Genomic DNA, 24,756 nt, shown 5'->3' with positions numbered 1-24,756 from the left:
AATTTGAATACCTTAACTTGATTTAAAAACTTAACAGAATAATATATTACTTATCTGCTTAACAGTGACTGTTCCAATATAGCAACATTCCATAAATACCCCCTTGACAGTGGCAAATTTAGAAAAACAGATGGTCTCACTTGCAACTCCAGCAGCAGGAAGAGTATGCCCCAGATTTTAGTTGTAACCAAGAGAAAAGAAAACGTTAAGAGAAAATCTGAGAACGAGTATAGCAGGAAGAGATTTACAGCAGTTCCCAAACCCTGCTGAAACCCTAGTGACAATTGCTGCTGAAAACTGTAACAAAAAATTCTGATTCCATGACAGCTTGCTTCACCCATTCAGGGTGTATCTATTGTTCCTACTTTTTAAAAAAAGGCCTCAAATTGAGATCTTTCAAAAACGTTTCACCCTGCGACTTCTGAAAACTCATTTCTGAAGAAGAGACCAGCTCTTAATGTCAGCATTCCTGCTCCTCTGATGCTGCTTGGCCTGTTGTGTTCATCCAGCTTTACACCTTGTTACCTCACAAACTATTTATTTTATTGGAGTTCAATAGACAGCTCATGGCCTCTGCCTTAAAACCTCTCTTTAAAAAAAGGGATAAAATATATCTCTTAAAGTCATAGCATTGCCATAAGTACATTGACACATTTTGCTCCTGGATTTTGTCACTGCTCAACACAGCAGATAGAGCAAGACAGCGAGTTCAATAATTCTGCTGAAACTTTTCCTAATTTCTTTCAAATCCTTTAGAAATACATTTTTAGTTTTAATTCAGATCTTGGTTCCCGTCCATGTCAACAAGCTACATCTTAGCAAACTGTTCAGCAAGGCGATCAAGATAATGCAGAACAAATAAACTGGAGTTACCAGGCAATTGTAGCCCAGGCCTGGTGGTGACTAGATTAGTGACAGAGTTTTGGCATCACTATGAGACAAATTGCTGAGGCGCTTTATGCTTTTCACTCAAGAAAACAAATGCAAGAATGACAAGTATAAATATACTGACTGGTTGAAATGTCCACCCTGATTTATCAATGGAGAAAGCAATGGGGAACTACTGGCTCCCCGTGATCCCAGGTAATTAAAAAATACAAATCCAAATAACTACACGAACAACCAATTTAAGATAAACCAATCAAGCTGTCAACATGACTCATTTACACTTGCTAGAAGCGACATACATTCATTCACATGGATCCATTCTCTGCAAACAAGAAAGAATATGTTAAAGTCTTCAATAATAGTGTGGAGCTGGATGAACACAGCAGGCCAAGCAGCATCTCAGGAGCGCAAAAGCTGACGTTTCGGGCCTAGACCCTTCATCAGAGAGGGGGATGGGGTGAGGGTTCTGGAATAAATAGGGAGAGAGGGGGAGGCGGACCAAAGATGGAGAGAAAAGAAGATATGTGGAGAGGAGAGTATAGGTGGGGAGGTAATAGGTCAGTCCAGGGAAGACGGACAGGTCAAGGAGGTGGGATGAGGTTAGTAGGTAGGAAATGGAGGTGCGGCTTGAGGTGGGAGGAAGGGATGGGTGAGAGGAAGAACAGGTTAGGGAGACAGAGACTGCCTCCACACTGCTCCACACTGCCTTCCAACCCCACCACACCCAGCACCTTCCCCTGCAACTGCAGGAAGTGCTACACTTGCCCCCACACCTCCTCCCTCACCCCCATCCCAGGCCCCAAGATGACTTTCCATATTAAGCAGAGGTTCACCTGCACATCTGCCAATGTGGTATACTGTATCTGTTGTACCCGGTGTGGCTTCCTCTACATTGGGGAAACCAAGCGGAGGCTTGGGGACCACTTTGCAGAACACTTCTGCTCGGTTTGCAATGAACAACTGCACCTCCCAGTCGCAAACCATTTCAACTCCCCCTGCCATTCCTCAGACAACATGTCCATCATGGGCCTTCTGCAGTGCCACAATGATGCCACCCACAGGTTGCAAGAACAGCAACTCATATTCCGCTTGGGAACCCTGCAGCCATATGGTATCAATGTGGACTTCACCAGCTTCAAAATCTCCCCTTCCCCCACTGCATCCCAAAACCAGCCCAGTTCGTCCCCTCCCCCCACTGCATCACACAACCAGCCCAGCTCATCCTCTCCCCCCCATTGCATCCCAAAACCAGCCCAGCCTGTCTCTGCCTCCCTAACCTGTTCTTCCTCTCACCCATCCCTTCCTCCCACCCCAAGCCGCACCTCCATTTCCTACCTACTAACCTCATCCCACCTCCTTGACCTGTCCATCTTCCCTGGACTGACCTATCCCCTTCCTACCTCCCCACCTATACTCTCCTCTCCACCTATCTTCTTTTCTCTCCATCTTCGGTCCGCCTCCCCCTCTCCCTATTTATTCCAGATTCCCCCACCCCATCCCCCTCTCTGATGAAGGGTCTCGGCCCAAAACGTCCGCTTTTGTGCTCCTGAGATGCTGCTTGGCCTGCTGTGCTCATCCAGCTTCACACTTTATTATCTTGGATTCTCCAGCATCTGCAGTTCCCATTATCTATGTTAAAGTCTTGCATTTTTAAAAAAATTACCAAAGTCTTGCCAACTAACTAACCCCTTGTTATGAGCACAAAGAGTTATAATCATTTGAAATTTGATATTCTTTCACTTGTCCTGATGAGTGTAAGATGAAAAGCTTCCACGTCCAAGTGATCTTTTTATGTCTTGGTCCATCTTGGACATTATGGGGCACATAACGGTCACATTCACTACAGGAATGCAATGATTTATACAGAAAGACAGTAATTTTCTAATTATTTAAGACATTTAATGTAGCAAAACGTGCCATTACATTTCACAAAACAAAACTTGACATTGAATCCCAAATTAGGACAGGATACAAAAGCTTTGGCAACTTTGTGGGTTTTAAGGACTAACTCAAAAGGGGTGAGAGTGAACAGTCGTGAGATAAATACTTTTAAGAAGCGTTTGGGAAGTTTGGTGTCTGATGGGACCTGGGTGTTCTTGTTCCCGTGTCAACAAAAGCCAGCATCCAGCAACAAACGGTAAGGAAGGCAAATGATCTGATGACCTTCATTGCAAGGAGATTTGAGTACAGAACTAACGCTAACCCGCCTCAGTGATACAAAGCCTTAATAAGACCCCACCTGGAATACTATGCATGTTTTTGGTCTCTTTATCCAAAGGAAGGATATACTTCCCATAGGGACTGCAATGGACGATCCCAGTGATGATGGGGAAGAGATTAAAGAACCTGAGCCTATATCTAAAAAAATCTCTTTGAAACTCATAGGAAATTCTTACAGGACAAGACAGGGTGAATACCAATGAATGTTTCTTTTTCTCTCTAGCTGCCAAGGTGCCCATTTCCCATGAAACAAGGATATAAACAACAGGATGTCCATGTTCCTTTTACTGCATTACTCTCCATTTCTTTACTCTCAATGTAAGTAACATCATAAGAGAATCATACAGCAACATTACTTTAATGGACAAAATTTATTCTTTTAAAAGAAATTTGAAAACATCTGCTTGCTTTTAACAAATGCATTTAACTTGCACGATATGTCTATTGATCGCATGTTGATATGCACTGCCCTGAACTCTCAACAATTTGATCTGCCGGTTTAGATATTTCTCAAATGACTGCTACTGATGAGCAAAGATAGGGAGAAAATGGCTTTATCAGATTAAAACCAGTGAATCAGTCCCATCTCCCTGAAGCTTCTGACTGAAACCTCAAATAACAGATTACGACGTCAAACAAAACATCCTTAGTCTCTAAAATCAAATAATCATTTGATGCAGTTTTCTGTAATTTCCATGAAACCAACAGCAACCTTCAAATATTTGTTTATCAGTCATTTGTAGGACCATCAATGTTGTCTAAACAATGCTTTGGAAAGGGTTTTAATATCAATTAACAAGGAGTTGAAATCGCATTAATGCACGACTATGAAATTGATTTAAAAGAGATTTTAAGATGGCTTAATTAACTGTTCAGGTATAGAACTCGGAATCAATGCAAAATAAACTTTCTGAAGCTATGCGTCCCTGACCAACTAGAACCAGGCATCAGAATGTTTAAATTGTGATCACAGATTGTGGGAACTGCAGATGCTGGAGAATCCGAGAGAACAAAGTGTGGAGCTAGATGAACACAGCAGGTCAAGCAGAATCTTAGGAGCACAAAAGCTGATGTTTCAGGCCTAGACCCTTCATCAGAAAAGGGGGATGGGGAGAGGGTTCTGAAATAAATAGGGAGAGAGGGGGAGGCAGACCGAAGATGGATAGAGGAGAAGATAGCTGGAGAGGAATGTATGGGTGGGGAGGTAGGGAAGGGACAGGTCAGTCCAGGGAGGGCGGACAGGTCAAGGGGGCGGGATGAGGTTAGTAGGTAGGAAATGGGAGTGCAGCTTGAGGTGGGTGGAGGGGATAGGTGAGAGGAAGAACAGGTTAGGGAGGCGGGGACGAGCTGGGCTGGTTTTGCGATGCAGTGGGGGGTGGGGAGATTTTGAAGCCATTGGTCTGCAGGGTTCCCAAGCAAGATAGGAGTTGCTGTTCCTGTAACCTACCAACACATCTCTCACCTTCCTGGACCTCTCTGTCTCCATCTCAGGCAACCACCTAGAAACCTATGTCCATTTCAAGTTCACCGCCACCCACAACTACCTAGAATACACCTCCTCCCACCCACCTTCCTGCAAAAGTGCCTTCCCCTATTCCCAATTTGTTCGCCTCCAACGCATCAGCTCCCATGATGCAGCATTCCACTCTCGCACATCCTAGATGTCCTTGTACTTCAAGGACCCCAACTTTCCCCCCGCAGTGGTCGAGAACACCCTCAACGGTGTCTCCCACATTTCCCGCAACACATCGCTCACACCCCACCCCAGCAATAACCGCCAAAAGAGAATCCCCCTCGTCCTCACAGACCACCCCACCAACCTCCGGATACAACGCATCATCCTCCGACACTTCCACCATCTACAATCCAACCCCACCACTAAAGACATTTTTCCAAACCCACCCTTGACTGCTTTCCAGAGGGACCACTCTCTCCGTGACTTCCTTGTCCACTCCACACTCCCTTCCCCCACCGCATCCCAAAACCAGCCCAGTTCTTCCCCTCCCCCAACTGCATCCCTAAACCAGCCCAGCCTGTCTCTGCCTCCCTAACCTGTTCTTCCTCTCACCCAACAGCAACTCATATTCTGCTTGGGAATCCCGCAGCCCAATGGTATCAACGTGGATTTCACAAGCTTCAAAACCTCCCCGCCCCGCACTGCATCACAAAACCAGCCCCGCTCATCCCCTCCCCACACTGCATCCCAAAACCAGCCCAGCTCATCCCCGCCTACCTAACCTGTTCTTCCTCTCACCTATCCCCTGGTCCCACCTCAAGCCGCACCCACATTTCCTACCTACTAACCTCATCACGCCCCCTTGACCTGTCCATCCTCCCCAGACTGACCTATCCCCTCCTTACCTCCCCACCCATACTCTCCTCTCCACCTATCTTCTCCTCTATCCATCTTCGGTCCGCCGCCCCCTCTCCCCCTATTTATTTCAGAATCCTCTCCCCGTCCCCCTTTTCTGATGAAGGGTCTCGCCCAAAACGTTAGCTTTTGTGCTCCTAAGATACTGCTTGGCCCGCTGTGTTCATCCAGCTCCACACTTTGTTATATCAGAAAGCTTAATGTTGGAATCAACAAGTTTTTAAATCTTTGTCCTTTCTGATGAAGCCTTCAGAACCCCATTTGCTCTAATGCCTTTGGGAGAAGGTGTGTGCATTTGTGTACATGTGTGTGTATGTGTTCCCCTTCGTTTTTTAAAACGTCTCCATTCTCAGAACATTGACATTTCTAATGAAGTAAGCTTTTATTGCCCATCCCTAGCTGCCTTTGAGAATGTGAGTCCAAACCATCTTATGGAATCAAGGTATTTTGTGTCATGTAGGCCATGCCCCAGAGCCTTTTCGTCCTGATGGGGTTTGATCAAATTGAAAGTTTTGCTCAGCCATTTCTGAGTGCAGTTCAGTGGGTCAGGAACAAAAACAAAGTTGCTGAAAAAGCTTAGGAGGCCTCGTAGCATCTGTGAAGGAAAAATCAGAGTTAACATTTGCGGTCCGGTGACCCTTCCTCAGAACACCGGACCTGAAACGTTAACTCTGTCTTTCCCTTCACAGATGCTGCCAGGCCTGCTGAGGTTTTTCAGCAAACTTGTTTTTGTTCTTGGTTGACAGCATCTGCAGTTCTTTTGGTTTTTATTCAGTGGGCCTGCTGTCACATGTAGGATGGACCAACTGAAAATTGTGGATTGCTTTCCTGAAGGTCATTGGTGAACCAGATATCCTTCTTTTTATGTGGATCCAATAGCTTAATGAACATTATTAATGACGCTAGCATTTTACCCAAATTTATTAATAAACTTAATTTAAATTCCTCATGTACCATGCTGGGACTTGAGCTCCTGTCTGCACAGCATTAGTCCTAGCCTCTGAAACATTTATCCAGGAACATCACCACCATCCCATCTATTTGCACATTTGAACCTCTATTTACAAACTCTACTTGCTGTTATTATTAAAATTGACAATAACTCTGTCGGAAATTTAAAAATCTCCTGACCATTAAACAGATTAATAAAATTGGAAGTGTTTGATTCTGCGAGTATGAAGTGGTTTCTGCTGATTTTATTTTAATTGACAGCTGACAATATTCCAATATTAACGCTGGAAGGGAATGAGAGGTTCTTGTGAAACTTGAACAAGACAGAACCAGAGATAAATATTTTCAACTTCAAGAAGATTGGATAAAAAAGAGCTAGCTTTCATATTTTCACCAGCTAATTGGAAAGCTATTAAACTAGGATAATTAATTGCTATTTCAACATCAGAATGTACAATGAAGCTTAAGTATTTTATTCTTAATAAACTGGTAGTTATTCATTTAAATCAGTAATTTTTAAATTGACATATTGACATTATTTCTGAATGCATCACTACTAAAAACAATGAAATGTGTTTCCACTATTGCATGGTATTGTCATTCCATTCTGTTGTGTTGATGCAAGCATTAGAATTCAGAATAATAACACTGATAAATCATTTTCCAATTTTTGTAAAAGAGGGTAGGTTAGGCTGAAAGTTTGATTTCAGCCCATTCCTGCTGCTGTGTTTTTTTTGAGCGTTGGTCTAGTGTGCTGTATAGAATCCCTGTGAAGATCTGTTTACTGCAGCACAGAGACATTCTTTGTTCATGCTTTTGTGCATGAGATATGCATCTCTACCACGCTGCACACACCTACTTTCGGTGAAACTGTAGCAAGCTACTACCTAGTGCTGTTGAAAGTCATGCATAACTTTCAATTCCTGGGCAGTATACTCAAATCTTGCACTGATTAGTGCCTTGAACCTTACACATCTGCTATCGAAGCATAAAAATTTAAACAAAATGGAAATCCAATATAGTGTTATGTAATGGAGATAATTTCTTTTCAGGGTGCCCTTGATGATGATTCACATTGTGGACTGTGTTCTCCACATGAGTGAGAGACACTAGGTGTGATTAGTTAAAGTGTTAAAGCTTTAAAATTGGAGTGACACATCAGTTTTTGTTGACTTAGCTTCCCTTTCCCCGGAGCATCAATGTGGTGTTAACCATGTGCTTCAAATACATCAGAAGTGTTTAAGTTGGCCTGAAATTCCCGATGTTCTTGCTTGCAAACAAACAAATAAATATGTCGCTAGATGTAGCTCGATGTTCAGATTGGTTTACATACTTAACCTGAAGGTTGCAACATTATTCTTCTGTTTAGGTGACTTGGTGAATTAATACGTGTGTATTGATGCAGTCAGTGCCATAATGGTGGCAGAAATTCCTCTCTTAATAAGGACAGGAGGTTGCTTGCTTTATTGCAGGAAAATAATTGGAAGAACTTTGACTTTTAATGTGCGATTTTCAAGATGATAATTTTATCATCAGCTCATTAATTATTGAGGAAAGCAAGCACTCTTTGTTATCAGTGGTGCATTCTCAAAATTACATTTCAAATTGGGCTTGGCGATATATTTTCATGTGATTTATTACTTATGAAATGCAGAAAAAATAAAATGCAAAAGACGCCTGAAGTATATAATAAGCAGTGGGTAAAAATCTCAGTCACAACGGCCATTGCACTGTGATAAATTTCAATGTAGGCTATTTCAAGAGTCAACCAAATCTCAGGCTGACTAAAACCATGGAAGGATTTTAATTGCACACAAAGGTCTCCGAGTCACAAGTTGCCCTTATTGTCAAGAATGAATCAATCTGAATTAAGTCTGATTTCGGCTTCCGAATAGGTTTCTGACTAAATTAAGGTCAACTAAGTTTGAAAACTCATCCATATTTATATAAGCAGCTTATACTAGTCAAACAGTTGTTTCTTTTTGCACTGTTGTCAATACTTTACTCCAAACACCAATAAATTGACATTTTATTGGTTTTTCTTCCTCTCTCTCTTCTTATGTTGTTCCGGAAGACCGAAGACAACTTTCTTCCAATCTCGATGGTTTGGCTCCCAAGAGATTTAAACCATCCCAAGTCAGAATTGTAAGCCTTACCACTGATGAAAGGGTCAGGGGTGGGGGTGGGAGCGTGGTGCAGCTTTGATGCTTAGATTTTGACATACATCTTCTGGAGCTTGACTTTCATGAGGGCCCTACGGATATGCTTGAAATGGTTGTGACCTTCATGGGTGCTTCTTCTCCAGTTCGAGAGGTCTTGGGTTAGAGATTCCCCTGAGTTGATCAGGATGTTGCAATCTTCAGAGAGGTTTTAAGGACATACTTAAAAGGTTTCCTGGGAACTGCACACCCCCAATGAAGTTCAAAGCACAGAACTTTCTTTGGAAGTCATGTCAGGGACACAAATGATGTGGTCCACTCAACACAGCTAACTGACTGCAGTCAGTGCCTTGGATACTGGAGATATCGGCCTAACATGGGATATTTATCTCAGAGCACCTATGCTGCCAGTGGATTTGCAGGATTTTGCAGAAGTATTGCTGGTGATCTTTCTCCGATGTATGCAGAAAGGTTAGTTACAAAGCAACTCTGGAGGGCCATGAGCAACACCTTCATGCCAGACTTTGGCACCAACTTAGAGCCATAGAGTCATAGAGACATATAGTGATGAAACAGACCTTCAATCCATCTCATCCCATGCTGACCAGATATCCTAAATTAATCCATTCCCATCTTCCAGTATTTGGCCAATATCCATCGAAACCCTTCCTATTCATGTACCAATCCAGAAGCCTTCTACATGTTGTAATTGTAAAAAGCCTCCACCACTTCCTCTGGCAGTTCTTTCCATTACTGCACCACCCTCTGCCTGAAAGAGTTGCTCCTCGGTTCCATTTTAAATCTTTCTCCTGTCTCCTTAAACCTATGTCGTCTCGTTTTGGACTCCCCTATACTGGGGAAATGACCTTAACTATTCATCTTATCCATGTCCCTCATGATTTTATAAACTTCTATTAGGTGATCCTTCAACCTCTGAAGCTCCAAGGAACACAGCTCTAGCCTATTCAACCTCTCCCTATAGCTCAAACCCTCCAACTCTGGCAACATCCTTGTAAATCTTTTTCTGAAGAAGGGCCTAGGCCCAAAATGTCAGCTTTCCAGCTCCTCTGATGCTGCTTGGCCTGCTGTGTTCGTCCATCTCCATACCTTGTTGTAACAGATTCTTCAGTGTCTGCAGTTCCAAACTTCTTTCACTACCTTTTTTACCTGTGAGTCCACTTTCAAGGAATTATGAACCTGCACTCCAAGTTCTCTTTGATCAGCAACAGTCCCCAGGACTTTACCATTAAGAACATAAGTCCTGCCCTCATTTGCCTTTTCAAAATGCAGTACCTCACATTTACTCAGACTAAACTCCATCTGCCACTCCATGGCCCTTCAGACCATCTGATCAAGGTCCTGAGGTCACCTTGTTTGCTGCCCACCACACCTCCGATTTTGGTGTCAACTACAAACTTACTAATCATACCTCTTATATTCACATCTAGATCCTTTGTATAAACAACAAAAAGCAGTGGGCCCAAAACTGATCCTATTGGCACATCGTGGGTCACAGGCCTCCAGTCCGAAAAGCAATCCTTCACCACCACCCTTTGTCTCCTACTTTCTTGTGAATTTTGTTTCCAAATGGCAAGTTCTCCCTGTATTCTGTGTGATCTAACTTTGTTAACTAGACTACCATGGGGAACGTTGTCGAATGCCTTACTGAAGTCCACATAGACAATGTTAATAGCTTTGCCTTCGTCAATCCGCTTTGTCATTTCTTCAAACATCTCAATCAAGCTACTAAGACACAATTTCCCACTCACAAAGCCCTGTTCACTATCCTTTAATCAATTCTTGCCCTTCCAAACACATGTAAATCCTATCCTCAGAATCCCTCCAACAACTTGCTCACCACTGATGTCAGCTTCACCGGTCTACGGTACCCTGGATTATCCTTACCACTTCTCTTAAATAAAGCCAATCTCCAGTTTTCTGGCACTTTACCTAAGGCTATTGATGATACAAAAATCCCAGCAAGGGCCCTAGCAATCACTTCCCTAGCTTTCCACAAAGTTCTGGACTCTGTCACTCACACCAAGCTGATAAACACTGGGCCACCCATCACCTAATCTGTACCACAATTTCAATCTGTCCTGAAACTGCTGAAGCAATACCATAGGGAATTCAACATCAACAGAATCAAGGACACTATGCAGAAATCCCTAGACAGCCAGTCTGATAATGCTAAATACCCAGGAACCACACAACATCCACAGCACAAAGCCAGCCCTTAAATCCATCCAAAAACCCACCAAGGAGACACTAGGTTTTTTTTCAAACTGGAAACATCAAGACTAGTTTGACAAGACTGACTGGGAGATCCAAGAGCTATTAAGTAGAGAGTGAAAGATTATGCTGAACTGGAAATAGCACCAACAGCTAAGGAAAGGAAGCACGTCTATAGACAAATGAAGGTCAAGCCCAACAATGAACATATAGTTGGTGGAAAGATGGCGTGCTTGGATTCTTCAGCACAGTTAAGACAAAGTCTGGCCCAAACACCCAATACCTACCCTACTGACAGCTAAGAATGGAGGGATACTCACAAACAGAAAGCCATCTAATCATGGGAAAGAGCACAACAAAGAACATTGAAACCAAGGTTTAGTCCATGACCCAGCCCTCGAGGGCATCCCTCAGCATGCTATCCATCACTATCAAAGTTCAACCTTAGTTTGACATAAAACTGAAATAGCCATGCTATTGCAAGGCTGCTGACACTGACGATATTCTGCTGAAATATTAAAACGGGGCAGAGAAGCACTCTTGATTTATAGCCCACCTTGGTTCCTTCAGCTAGGTCAGATGAGATTGCCACTCACAGGAAAATTGGGCCCCTTGTTTTATTTCAGCATGGAGTACAACTGTGAAGGTTGTTGTGCTGTTTTGTTTTATTTTGACACTTTGGTACAATACTGGCAGCCATTATATACTGTTTCTTTGCTTTAGTTTGTGACTTTTATCAAGTCATAGAGTCACACTGAATGATAAAAACCCTTCAGTCCAACTCATCTGAATTCAAGATGGTGGCACAGTGACAGGTCTGAGCCCAAGGCTCGTCTACTGTTGTCTACTTTCTTCCTTCTTTTCTCTTTTCTTTGTTTTACATTTCCTTTTTGTTTCTCTTTTTCCTTCATTTTCCTTTCTTTAAAGCCTGCAGAGTGACAGGTGAAGGAGGAGGCAGCAGCAGGCAATGCCAGAATGAGCTAGACATGGCTCCACTCCAGCCTGGGGTCTCTTGGCCGCATCTTTCATCTCTCGCTCCTTTTTTTCATATTTTTCTATTTCTTTTCTTCATCTTCCTAATGTTGCGGGGAAGCCAAAGCAGTGTCAGGGACTCCTGGCTTCATAGGCCTGAGGCATGGTCTCCTGGAATAGCAGCATGGCATCGGTGGCAGCAATGGTAGAGCGGGGATTCCTGGCTGTGGTAGTACAGGAATAGGGATATTACTGAACACTTGGAGCCATGTTTGGGACCTGGCCAATGAAGATGAACTCTACTTAAGTACCCTTTTAATCTTCTTGTATGTCAAGATGGCACCAGGTTGTGGTGACACTTTTCACTGTATTGCCCTAGACACATGTGACAGTAAATAACTAAATCATTCAACATTTGTCCAGGTCGACCAGACATCTGAATCTGACCTAGTTCCATTTGCCAGCATTTGGTTCAAATCCACCCCTATTCATTTCCCCAACCAGATGCCTTTTAAATGTTGTAGCCATACTCATTTCCACTACTTCCTCTGGCATATCATTCCATAAACGCAGCACCCTCTGTGTGAAAATGTTAACTCTCATATCCTTTTAAATCTTTCCCCTGTCACCTAGAACCAATGCCTTCCAATTTTGGACTTCCTACCCCAGGAAAAAGACCTTCACTATGCCCCCTATCTATACCCTTTATGATATTACAATGCAAACATCTACACAGTCATCCCTCAGCCTCCAAATGTTCAGGTAAATAGCCCCAGCATATTCAGCCTCTCCCTACTGCTCAGACCTTCTAACCCTGGCATAATCTTTGTAAATCTTTTCTGAACCTTTTCAAGTTTCACAACATCTTTCCTGTAGAAGGGCAACCAGACTTGTACACAATATTCCAAAAGTGACCTCACCAATGTCCTGTACAGCTGCAACATGACATCCCAACTCCTTTACTCAATGTTCTGCCCAATAAAGGCAAGCATACCAAATGCCTTCTTCACCACCCTGTCGACAAACAACTCTACTTTCAAGGAGCTATTTTTCTGCATCCCTACATCTCTTTGTTCTGCTACACTCCCCAGGGCCCTACCATTGACTCTGTAAGTCTTACCCTGGTTTACCTTAGCAAAATGCAACACCTCACATTTATCTAAGTTAGACTCCATCTGTTAATCCTTGGCACATTGGCCCATCTGATCAATGCCCCATTATACTCTGAAATAATCCTCTTCACCGTCCATCTGCAAACTTACTTACAATACCTGCTACATTCACATCCAAAACATTAATATAAATGGACCCAGCACTGATCCTTGTGGCACACCACTGGCCACAGGCCTCCAGTCTGAAAACATTCCTCTACCACCACTCTCTACTTCCTACCTTCAAGCCAAATTTGTATCCAATTGGCTAACTCCTCCTGGATTCCATGTGATCTAACCACACTAACAAGTCTACCATGTGGAACCTTGTCCAATGTTCTGCTCAAGTCAATATTGACAACGCCACTGCTCTGCCTTCATCAATCTTCTTTGTCACCTCTTCAAAAAACTCCATTAAGTTAGTGAGACACAATTTCCCACGTGTAAAGCCATATTGACTATCCCTAATTAGTCATTGCCTTCCCAAATGAATGTAAATCATGTCCCTCAGAATCCCCTCCAAGAACTTAAATAAGATTCACCAGCCTGTAGTTCCCTCGCTTTTCCTTACAGCCTTTCTTAAATAATGGTACCACATTAACCAACTCCAGTCCTCCGGCACCTCACCCGCAGTTATTAATGATGCAAATATCTCAGCAAGGGGCCCAGCAATCTTCAGTCCCAACAGCACTATTTGTCTCTCTATGTCATACTTTCATAGATTATAGAATCCCTACAGTGTGGAAACAGGCCACTCAGCCCAACAAGTCCACACCACCCCTCCGAACAGCATCCCACCCAGACCCATTATCCTATCTCTGATTTTCCACACCTAACCCACCTAACCTAAATATCCCTGGGCACTGTCTCTTCCCTATCTTCCCACAAAGTTCTGAGAAACAACTGATCAGATCATAGAATCATAGAATCCCTACAGTGTGGATCCAGGCCCTTCAGCCCAGCAAGTCCACACCGACCCTTGGAGCATCCCACCCAGACCCATCCCCTTTAACCCACCTTAGCTACACATACCTGGGCACTATGGGCAATTTAGCACAGCCAATCCACCTAGCCTGCACATCTTTGCACTGTGGGAGGAAACCGGAGCCCCTGGAGGAAACCCACGCAGACACGGGGAGAATATGCAAACTCCACACCTGGCAGTCACCCGAGGTCACAGGGATTTATCTACTTTTACATGTTTTAAGACCTTCAGGCACTTCCTCTTTTGCAATATGAACTGTTTTCAAGACATCAGTATTTATTTCCCCATGTCCTTCTCTACAGTAAATACTGACACAAAATATTCATTTGGTATCTCACCCGTCTCCTGTGGGTCCACACATTGGTGGCCACATTGATCATTAAGGGGCCCTAATCTTCCCCAGTTACTGTTTTGCCTTTAATGTACTTACAGAATCTCTTTCAATTTTCCTTAACTCTATTTGTAAAAACTTTATCATTTTAATAATTACTTTTACTAACCCAGAATTCTGTCTTGCCTCTTTCGACACCAACATTTACCAACAAACAGAAATGTGTCCAACACTTTACTCCTAACATTCCAACTAAGGTCACAGTGGGGAAAAAGTTTGGAAAGTGCTGATTTAATGGCATGGAGAGTTCGAGAGGAAAGAGTTGGCAAGATGAAGCTGGTTTCATCAGATTACGTGTGAAAAATAGCACTGTGCTTTCAGATATCACCATGCAACATCATCTAGAAAACAAAGAAAACAAAGGGGTCAATGGTAGATCCTGGGGAGGTGGGGAAGGAGAAACGGAAGAAAGAAATCAATAAGACTTCAAGTGCAGAAATGGAAGCTGCCGTAAGGGACTCCTTCGACTGGATCGGTAGGAATGGAATTATATGAGCTCAATCCCATCCAACCAGATGACAATGGAGAAGTGTTGGAGGACAGTGAAGCCTATGTGTGTAATATTGAAGGCAAGCCCAATAAGAGAGCTTTTCCCAACACTAGGATTTAAAATTGACAGTTATAAATTGTAAATTATCAGGGTTTAGCAACATAGATGGCTGTGCTTTACTGATATCTGGCAGTTAAGAACTCAGAGAGATGGTTTAGAATTCTCAGTTAAAAAGAAGTTTCACTTTGGGTTATTCCTCAGAAATCGATATGTCAGGTAAAATCAATAAAAGTGCGACCTATATGTAGTTTGTTGAAAAGAGTAGGTTGTGTGGCATGAATGAGTCACCATTTCTTTCTTTTCCCTCTTATATGCCTGTAATCTAACAAACACAAGAAACATCTCCAAGGTTAATCAGGTATTATTGACCCCGACTCCCTCTGACTCTCCAACCTCCATTGCAGTCTCCTTCTCTCCAAACCCCTCAGAATATAATCAATCAAGAGCAGAACCTTGAAACTTCTTAACAGCTAAAATAATTCAGCAAAACTCTGGAATATCAAACAGATTATATACCCCATACAAACCAGCTTTGACCAGCTGCTTGAGCCAGGTGTCATATTCATGAATGCTGACCTCATGCCCGAGTCGTTGTTTATCTGCCTACCCTATTTTAAAACAAATATTAACAGACTTTTTCAATGAGTTTAAATAATCACTTTTGCTGAGCATCTATTTTGTGCAGCAATTAGTACATGGAGGAGGGGATTTCTTTTGTAATCTTTCGCCTTTAGTGGCATTTAATTATTATTTCAAGCCATCTAATTCTGCAATAAATTCACGCCATAGGAAATCATGTCAGCTGGATCCATTCCATTAAACTTTTCATGCCATCTGGTGTTAATGCAGTGCTCCAATTATGCACTCAGCTTGTTCTGGTCTTGGAGTGACAAAATCTTAGCTCTGCCCAACTGCACAGTATTTAATTACTGTCGCTCTATGTGAAGATTTCCCTGTCATGCTGACTATTCTCTCATCACATGAACTGTAAAAATTTGACATGGGCTTCAGAGGCTCAGAGTGGCAAAGAAACGTTATAATGTGTCAGTATGAAATGGAATGTGTATGGGAAGGAGAAACTGATGCCATTTTATTCAAATAAATAAATGTCAAAGTTCTTCCTGTAATTTCATCAAGCTGATATAAGACAGCTTCCTGCAAATACATCCTCCCGAGCAGCAAATAAATAGTTCAGTGGCTAATTGTTCCATGTCTGTCATGATTTCCTGTCAACAAAATAATGCTCCTGTATTCAGTAGAGCTGGATGAAAACAACTCATAACTATGCCGAGCATGCAGTAAAGGCAGTCCGGTCCTGGGAGACTAAAGCCAACCAAATGTTTTGCTTAGATCTCTCTCAGGATTACATAAAAAAGACATGCTACAGACAAGACAAGGCCACCAGTACATCAGTCAGCACTGATTTTCCGTCACAATGTACTAACAGTGGTATTGTAAGTAGTGTGTAGAATATCTTTACAGAAGGACTAAATATATTTAGAGGCGATACAAGTGCAATGCATGGAGTCTCATTGAAAGAGAACGTATTGGGTTTTGCCAACACTGACTTCTGAAGACAGTATTATTCCAAGCAATTCAAGCACAAAATTGGACATTTGATTGGTATGGATAATAATTCGCATTTCATTTCTGAGCAAATGAGTGTTAGAGCTGTAACAGCATCATCTAGTGTTAGGAGGACTGAAAGTTAATCATACCAGCATGCATTTCCTTTGTTATAGTCTAGCCAAGGACTAAAAAATACTTGTTCCATTCAATGACTTTTGATGCAATGTGTTGACATTGTGAAAGCAGAACCTTATAAATCAGAGTTTATAGGTTGGGTTTAGCTCCAACAGGAAATCTCTGTCATTTTCTCTCCTTTGAAGATTCCTTTACTTCTGTAATGAATTGCATATCTGAATTGTAGTGCCTAACTACTGATTTACCAGGACTGAATAAATCAAATTTTCTGTTTCATTATACAGTCTGTCTTGGTGCTTCTGGGAATAAACTCCATCACTGCTCATTCCTTCGGTGTAATTATTATAGTGTATTATTGACACACACGTTTAATTTTTATCCCAAGGTTACACACATGAAGGACCAGGGTGAAAGCAGGTAGAGCTCACCAGCAATGGCCAGGATGCCATCGACATTCAGAAATATTGAGGATTGGCATAATCTGCGAGGTTTGCATTTTTTTTGCGAGACAAAGGGCAGGATGTTCCCTGTCACTAGAAAAGATGGGCAATTGCAAAACAATGGGTAAAATATGATGAGAATGTAAAAGCGAGAGTCTCAACATCATTCATGAAAGTCTTATTTTCTGCTTAAGGCTTCAATGACAAGCTGAGAATCATGCTAGTGAGTGGTGAGTGTTGAGATACATTAACATCTCAGTTTTAATTAAGGGGACCGCTTTGCAGAACACCTCCGCTCAGTTCGCAACAAACAACTGCACCTCCCAGTCGCAAACCATTTCCACTCCCCCTCCCATTCTCTTGATGACATGTCCATCATGGGCCTCCTGCACTGCCACAATGATGCCACCCGAAGGTTGCAGGAACAGCAACTCATATTCCGCCTGGGAACCCTGCAGCCATATGGTATCAATGTGGACTTTACCAGTTTCAAAATCTCCCCTTCCCCCGCTGCATCCCTAAACCAGCCCAGTTCGTCCCCTCCCCCCACTGCACCACACAACCAGCCCAGCTCTTCCCCCCACCCACTGCATCCCAAAACCAGTCCAACCTGTCCCTGCCTCCCTAACCGGTTCTTCCTCTCACCCATCCCTTCCTCCCACCCCAAGCCGCACCCCCAGCTACCTACTAACCTCATCCCACCTCCTTGACCTGTCCGTCTTCCCTGGACTGACCTATCCCCTCCCTACCTCCCCACCTACACTCTCTCCACCTATCTTCTTTACTCTCCATCTTCGGTCTGCCTCCCCCTCTCTCCCTATTTATTCCAGTTCCCTCTCCCCATCCCCCTCTCTGATGAAGGGTCTAGGCCCGAAACGTCAGCTTTTGTGCTCCTGAGATGCTGCTTGGCCTGCTGTGTTCATCCAGCCTCACAGTTTGTTATCTTGGAATTCTCCAGCATCTGCAGTTCCCATTATCTCAGTTTTAATTAATCTTGCTTTACATATATGCAGGTTGCTGTTTGCCCAGGGAGCGAAAAAGAACCAAGAAAGTGCCAATTCCAGACCTGAAAGTCAGAGCCAGAATTTGGGCCTCCATGTTGGCCAGCTCTCAACGACATCTCAAGGCATGCTGCACTAGAGGAGACGGCATGCACTGTCCATGCAGGGGCTGGAAAAGCACCAGCCTCACTATATCATCATGGCAAAACTTAGTCTTACTTAGTTCAACACTTCATTACTGCTCTGTGGGGTACACCAATACCTTACATTGCACTGGTGCTGCCAGGCCACCTTACACACAAAGTTCGTCACCTTTTGTATCAAAAAATGGTGCAGCTCTGGCCTCTGAGCTTACTTTCTTAGCACTCACCTACTTTGCACTTACTTGAATGATCACAGCATTTCTTCTTAGCTTTCCTTGCCTTTTTGTACATTGCTGCTTCCTTCAGCACTAGACAGGCTCACAGTAATTCTGTCTAGCCTTGCTGTTTAGCACAGACAGAAAACTATACTGTGTCACAGTGGCTTCATTTCTTCTGATTTGTGAGCAAGGTACTTTTCCTGGAGTACAAGAAGCAGATGGGCTTAGCATCTTCTTGCAGCGTGATTGTGATATTCTTGTTTTAGTTTACCAAAGTATTTGAATATTGTTTAAAATTGTTAGCAAAATTCTCTTCCATTTTCCTCTGTCAACATCTCATCTACTATAGAGATAAATGTATCAATTTCTGCTTAAAAATTGTATATTTTGGTTCTTCACCGTCAAGTTTCACCAATATCAGCAGGTGGTTACCTAAACATGTCAGGATCTGTGCCCCTGGACATTGCAGATTCATGCTTTAGGTTCCACTATCCACTGAGTTAACTGCAGCAAGTTGTCAGTGAGAAAATTGTAGAGTAACTCATCTCTGGAGTTAAAATTCTGTATGAAACTCTTTCATCTGTAAGGTTGTCATCCAGAACTTCTGCTGGCTTTCATTAATTTCACCCACTACTTTGTTGAGCTCCATCCTTGATTTCTGGGATCTCTTATTTTCTAAATGATTTCCATTTGTCATAAATTTTCCCTTGGTGAGAAATGTTCCTATTTCTGTGGTGATGTAGGAATTGCTCATCTATAGTATAGTAAAACAGCCTAGTTTTTATTATTAATAGCACTCAGCTCCCCCTGCCACACTCTGGTCACACTTGAACTGCACCTTGAACATCCTGATATAACAATAACACATTGTGGAGCTGGAGGAACCCAGTAGGCCAGGCAGCGTCAGAGGATGGGGTTTATCTTCATGTTCTGGTATTTGAGCAGGATTTTATTAAATAACAATGGCATATTGGGGCTCACTCATTTGACAGAATCAGAAGGAACCTCACCTGTTGCCTGTAATTATCACCCAATTCTGGCCCTATTCTCTCAGTCACGTGCTCTAGTATAAGCTCCACTTTTCATTATAGAATGTCAATAATTTTCATCCCTGTGCCTACAATCTCTTCTTAGTTTGTCTTTTAATGCTTCATGTCCACAGCATCTTGCTAATCTATTTAAAACTGTTAGAACATTTGCATTGTTTTCACATGTTGTTAGGACCATTTATAAATTTTGTTCTTTCAATGACTAGATTTCCATTTGAACTGAAGAATATGTCAAATGCCTGATTAAAAATTCAAATTGGTCATACTTTCTTCTACACCCTGCCTCATGAGGATACTTTTAAAAAATTCATGCACAGGATGTGAGTGTTGCTAAGTGGCCAGTATGTCCTGTTGGTTACAGACCCAACTATGCACAAGAATACATTGGCCTGAGATATCTGGGTGTAGAGCTGGATGAACACAGCAGGTCAGGCAGCATCAGGGGATCAGGAAAGCTGATGTTTTGGGTCTGGGCCCTTGCTCAGAAAATTCCTCAGTCTTCAACTTTGTTTGTTCTCTGGAGTCTTACTGTGGTATTATTTTACTTCAAAATCTTCTGAGATACAGACCTGTCCAATGGAGGATTCTCTCTTTTTGTCTTGTGCCTCAGATTGTGATCAGCCTCCGATGTTGAAATCTCCATTGCTGCCACCATGCTCTTTGTCCCTTTATGGATTCTATACCTTTTTTTGTTCTCTAGGGTATCTACACTTGCGCTCTTCAAGGTTATTTTGATTTGTTCGCTTGCTACTATTTAAGCATCCATGTATTGTCCTTATCCTAGAGCAAGGTTGTCTCACACTGTTGAGCACTGTCCATTCTTTACTTATTATTTGATATACATGTTGCTGAGTACAGGTCTCTTGTACAACATTGTTCACTTCAGTTTATTCTGCTTTTGTGTGTTCTTCCAACACCAGAATATCATCGTTATTACCAGATTCAAATCTTATCATACTACACAATCCACTGGACAGTATGACATTGAATCACTCCCAGCAAATACCATCAATGCTAGGATTTGCCTTTATAATTTTTGATAACGCATATGGTTGGACCTTGTTCTAATATGGGTTCATTGGATTTTTAAGCACATGCAGGACAGACATCTTAGATGTTTTTAAGCAATATTTACTGTTACCCTTTACTCAAGAGCAAGGCTGCAGAGCAATATGCCCCAAGCTGTTCATGGTCTGGCATCTGAAAAAAACACCAGCACATGACAAACAAGGCCACAGGGGATATCACAGCTGACTTCATCTAGGTACTTATTAAACTCAACTCTCTACACACATGTACAATTTCCAATATCCTATATTGACATTGCAGCCACAGAGTAATAAAAGGGAAAAGTACAGTGTCAGGAAAGGTATTTTAGTCTCGTGTGAAGACTGTTCTTTAACTGGTGTTGGAAGAAATTTTGGCATGCATTCTTTTTCGGTCTTGTATATTTCAACAGAAATGTCTTTCACCGGTTACTTTGTAGTCAGCTATTTGCCTCACAGAGTTCAAAGATATGAATTACCTGGCATGAGTAGAATGGCTTGAATAAATTGTGCAAACATATTTGACATATTATCTGTAATGACTGAAACTATTATCAGATTAAGTTCCCCAGAAATGCCAAGCTAATATATTTATACTGTATCAGTGTGGTCAACTGAAAGGCAATAGGAGGAGATACAGTCATTGCTTTTGACATCAAAGCACACCTGCTGGGAGCTATCCGTTGTATTCGGCACATATTGTGCTTCTCCAAATCAAAGGAATTGTAATTTTTTTAAAATTGATTTACCGTTGCTCCAAAGTGTTTGCAACTACCAGTTGCTGACTTGCTCCAACAACAAGAAATGTTCTATTATGCTACATTTGCATTTAAGAGGCATTTAGGCAGACACATTCATAGGCAGGGAATAGAGGAATAAGGACCATGTGCAGACAGCTGGGTTTAATTTAGAATGGCATCATGGTTGGCATAGTTGTGGTGGGCTGAAGGGCCTGTTCCTGTGCTGTTCTATGTTCTGAAAGGCTCTTGGTTACTCTTGTTGGCATGTAGTACAACTACTAATACAACTACTAACTAAATACGATGTGGAGATGCAGGTGTTGGACTGGGGTAGACCAAAAGAAAACTCACACAGCATCAGGTTATAGTCCAACAGAGAGCGGCTCCTTTGTCATGTGAAGTAATTTCACCTGACAAAGGAGCAGTGGTCTGAAAGCTGGTGACTATAACACAGTGTTGTGTGACTTCTGACTAAATTAAATAGATGTATCATTGCATAGCTTTCTTAAAATTTCTATAACTGGATACATTGAGCTGAAAGATGTAACCAATAAGGAAATTTCAGTAATTTCAACCTCTAATTATGCAGATAGCCTTACCTTATTTAAAATCAGGGCACTCTAGAATGATTTCTTTCCACAACTTCATGGAAACCTTTGCAGAAAGAAAATTGATGAGTTTCCCTGCGATTATTTCATCTAGAAAATCATATTTGTTCTCCAAGACACACACGCATTTTATAAAAAAAATGAAGACTTCTTCACTAACATAACACCAGCTGTTGGATTTAATTGGACTAAATTCAGACTACTTTATGAAAATTGATGTTGTTCAAATCCTAACACAGTAAATGGTGAAATTTGAATTCAAATTTTAAAAATCTGGACTAAGTAGCTAGTCTAATGGTGACCATTCATCCACTGTTAATTCCTGTTTGATTAAAAAAAATCTGATCATTAGTTTCCTTTAGAGTAGGAAATCTGGTGTCCTCACCATACCTTGTCTGGCCTACATGTGAATCCAGTCCCACAGCAATGTGGCTGACTTGAACTCCCCTCTGGACAATTCGAGATTGATAATAAATGCTATCCAGGCTAGTTACATCCAATGAATAAAAATGAAATTGGGAAGGGACTTCGGTTAATGAATCTTTTTATGAAGTCAACATCAAACATAGTAAATTGATACATTTTATGTCCTCATATTTTTGTCACTTTTTCTAACAATATACGTGCATTTATCTGGTATGGCCAATACAGAAACATGTCCTCCTGCATTTCATAGAGGTAGAAAAGAAATAGAAACCATTTACAAGAGACTTAAAATGGTGAATTTAAATTTTGGTTCAAGCGGTGAACTTTCAGGCTGTTGTTGAGACGTAGTTATCCGTGGAAGATGGATTTTTTTCCTACAATATGTGATTAAAAATAACTGATTTAAAGCTCAGTAATTTCATTGTCTGCTGTCAGCCTCTTGCCCTTGTCACACTCAGGAGACTACCGCTATTTAACTTCTCGGTTGACACAACTGCCTTTGTCATCTCCAGGTTGAACAAGTCATTGTTCGCCTTCCTGGATTCCCATGCATTACCCTCTATAAATTCCAACTTATCCAAACATTTTGCTGTTACTCTGTTCCACATTAATTCTTGCTTACAGAAAGCATGAGATCTTTAATCCTCTTTCTCATCCATGAATCCTTATCCAGCCCACGTTGGCCATCTTTTACAGCCTTTGATGTCTATGAATGTTTTATTCCTTTATGTCTCCCTTCCTTCCTTTGCTCTACCATTGGCAGCTAAATATTTAGCCTTCTTAGCTGCAATGTCTAGATGGATCTCCTTCCTCAATCCCTATATCTCTGAACTTCAGACACCACTACCAGCTCAAAGCCCATTTATCAACCTTTCCCAGCACTCCCTTCTTAACTCAACTAAAATTGTCTTAGATAACGAAGAGTGAAGCTGGATGAACACAGCAAGCCAAGTAATGACTGTATTGGCGCCGCCTCTTGCTCCCAAGAGGAGCTCGAACAGTTCATCCACTTCGCCAACACCTTTCACCCCAACCTCAAGTTCACCTGGGCCATCTCCAACACATCCTTCACCTTCCTGGACCTCTCTGTCTCCATCTCAGGCAACCACCTAGAAACCAATATCCATTTCAATCCCACCGACTCCCACAGCTACCTAGAATAAACCTCGTCCCACCCACCTTCCTGCAAAAATTCCATCCCCTATTCCCAATTCCTTCGCCTCTGCTGCATCTGCTCCCAGGATGAGGCATTCGACTCTCGCACATCCCAGATGTCCGCATTTTTCAAGGACAGCAACATCTCCCCCGACAGGGGTCAAGAATGCCCTTGACCGTGGCTCCTGCATTTCCCGCAACACATCCCCCACACCCTGCACCCGCAATAACCGCCAAAAGAGAATCCCCCTTGTCCTCACGTACCACCCCACCAACCTCCGGATACAACGCATCATCCTCCGACACGTTCGCCATCTACAATCCGACCCCACCACCCAAGGCATTTTTCCATCCCCACGCTTGTCTGCTTTCCAGAGAGACCAATCTCTCCGTGACTCTCTTGTCCGCTCCACACTGCCCTCCAACCGCACCACACCCGGCACCTTCCCCTGCAACCGCAGGAAGTGCTACACCCGCCCCCACACCTCCTCCCTCACCCCCATCCCAGGCCCCAAGATGACTTTCCATATTAAGCAGATGTTCACTTGCACATCTGCCAATGTGGTATACTGTATCCACTGTACCCATTGTGGCTTCCTCTACATTGGGGATACCAAGTGGAGGCTTGGGGACCGCTTTGCAGAACACCTCCGCTCGGTTCGCAGTAAACAACTGCACCTCCCAGTGGCGAACCATTTTAACTCCCCCTCCCATTCCTTAGACGACATGTCCATCATGGGCCTCCTGCAGTGCCACAATGATGCCACCCAAAGGTTGCAAGAACAGCAACTCATATTCTGTTTGGGAACCCTGCAGCCCAATGGTATCAATGTGGACTTCACAAGCTTCAAAATCTCTCCTTCTCCGATTGCACCCCAAAACCAGCCCAGCTCATCCCCTCCCACCAGTGCAATACAAAACCAGACCAGCTCGTCCCCGCCTCCCTAACCTGTTCTTCCTCTCACCCATCCCTTCCTCCCACCTCAAGCTGCACCTCCATTTCCCACCTGCTAACCTCATTCCGCCTCCTTGACTTGTCCGTCCTCCTCGGACTGACTTATCCCCTCCCCATCTCCCCACCTATACTCTCCTCTCCACCTATCTTCTCCTCTATCCATCTTCGGTCCGCCTCCCCCTCTCTCCCTATTTATTTCAGAACCCTCTCCCCATCACCCTCTCTGATGAAGGGTCTAGGCCCGAAACGTCAGCTTTTGTGCTCCTGAGATGCTGCTTGGCCTGCTGTGTTCATCCAGCTTCACACTTTGTTATCTTGGGTTCTCCTGCATCTGCAGCTCCCATTATCTCTAAAATTGTCTTAATTGTTTTAAAACATCCTCTATGTTGAAGGTAAATATA

The 24,756-nt window shown here is 42.7% G+C and overlaps 1 protein-coding gene across 1 annotated transcript in view; it reads right to left on the bottom strand.

Annotated features, from left to right (window-relative positions):
- Positions 1-24,756, bottom strand: part of sorbs2b (sorbin and SH3 domain containing 2b) — a 493,304-nt gene that overhangs the window by 443,571 nt on the left and 24,977 nt on the right. Inside the window, exon 3 of the mRNA XM_048526962.2 lies at positions 21,811-21,865. The gene's annotated coding sequence lies outside the window, so the exon portion shown is untranslated. The remainder of the gene's footprint in view (positions 1-21,810; positions 21,866-24,756) is intronic.

This window comes from Stegostoma tigrinum, chromosome 3 (assembly GCF_030684315.1).
Source record: "Stegostoma tigrinum isolate sSteTig4 chromosome 3, sSteTig4.hap1, whole genome shotgun sequence".
Taxonomy (NCBI): domain Eukaryota; kingdom Metazoa; phylum Chordata; class Chondrichthyes; order Orectolobiformes; family Stegostomatidae; genus Stegostoma; species Stegostoma tigrinum.
This window is presented reverse-complemented; position numbering and strand designations above follow the sequence as displayed.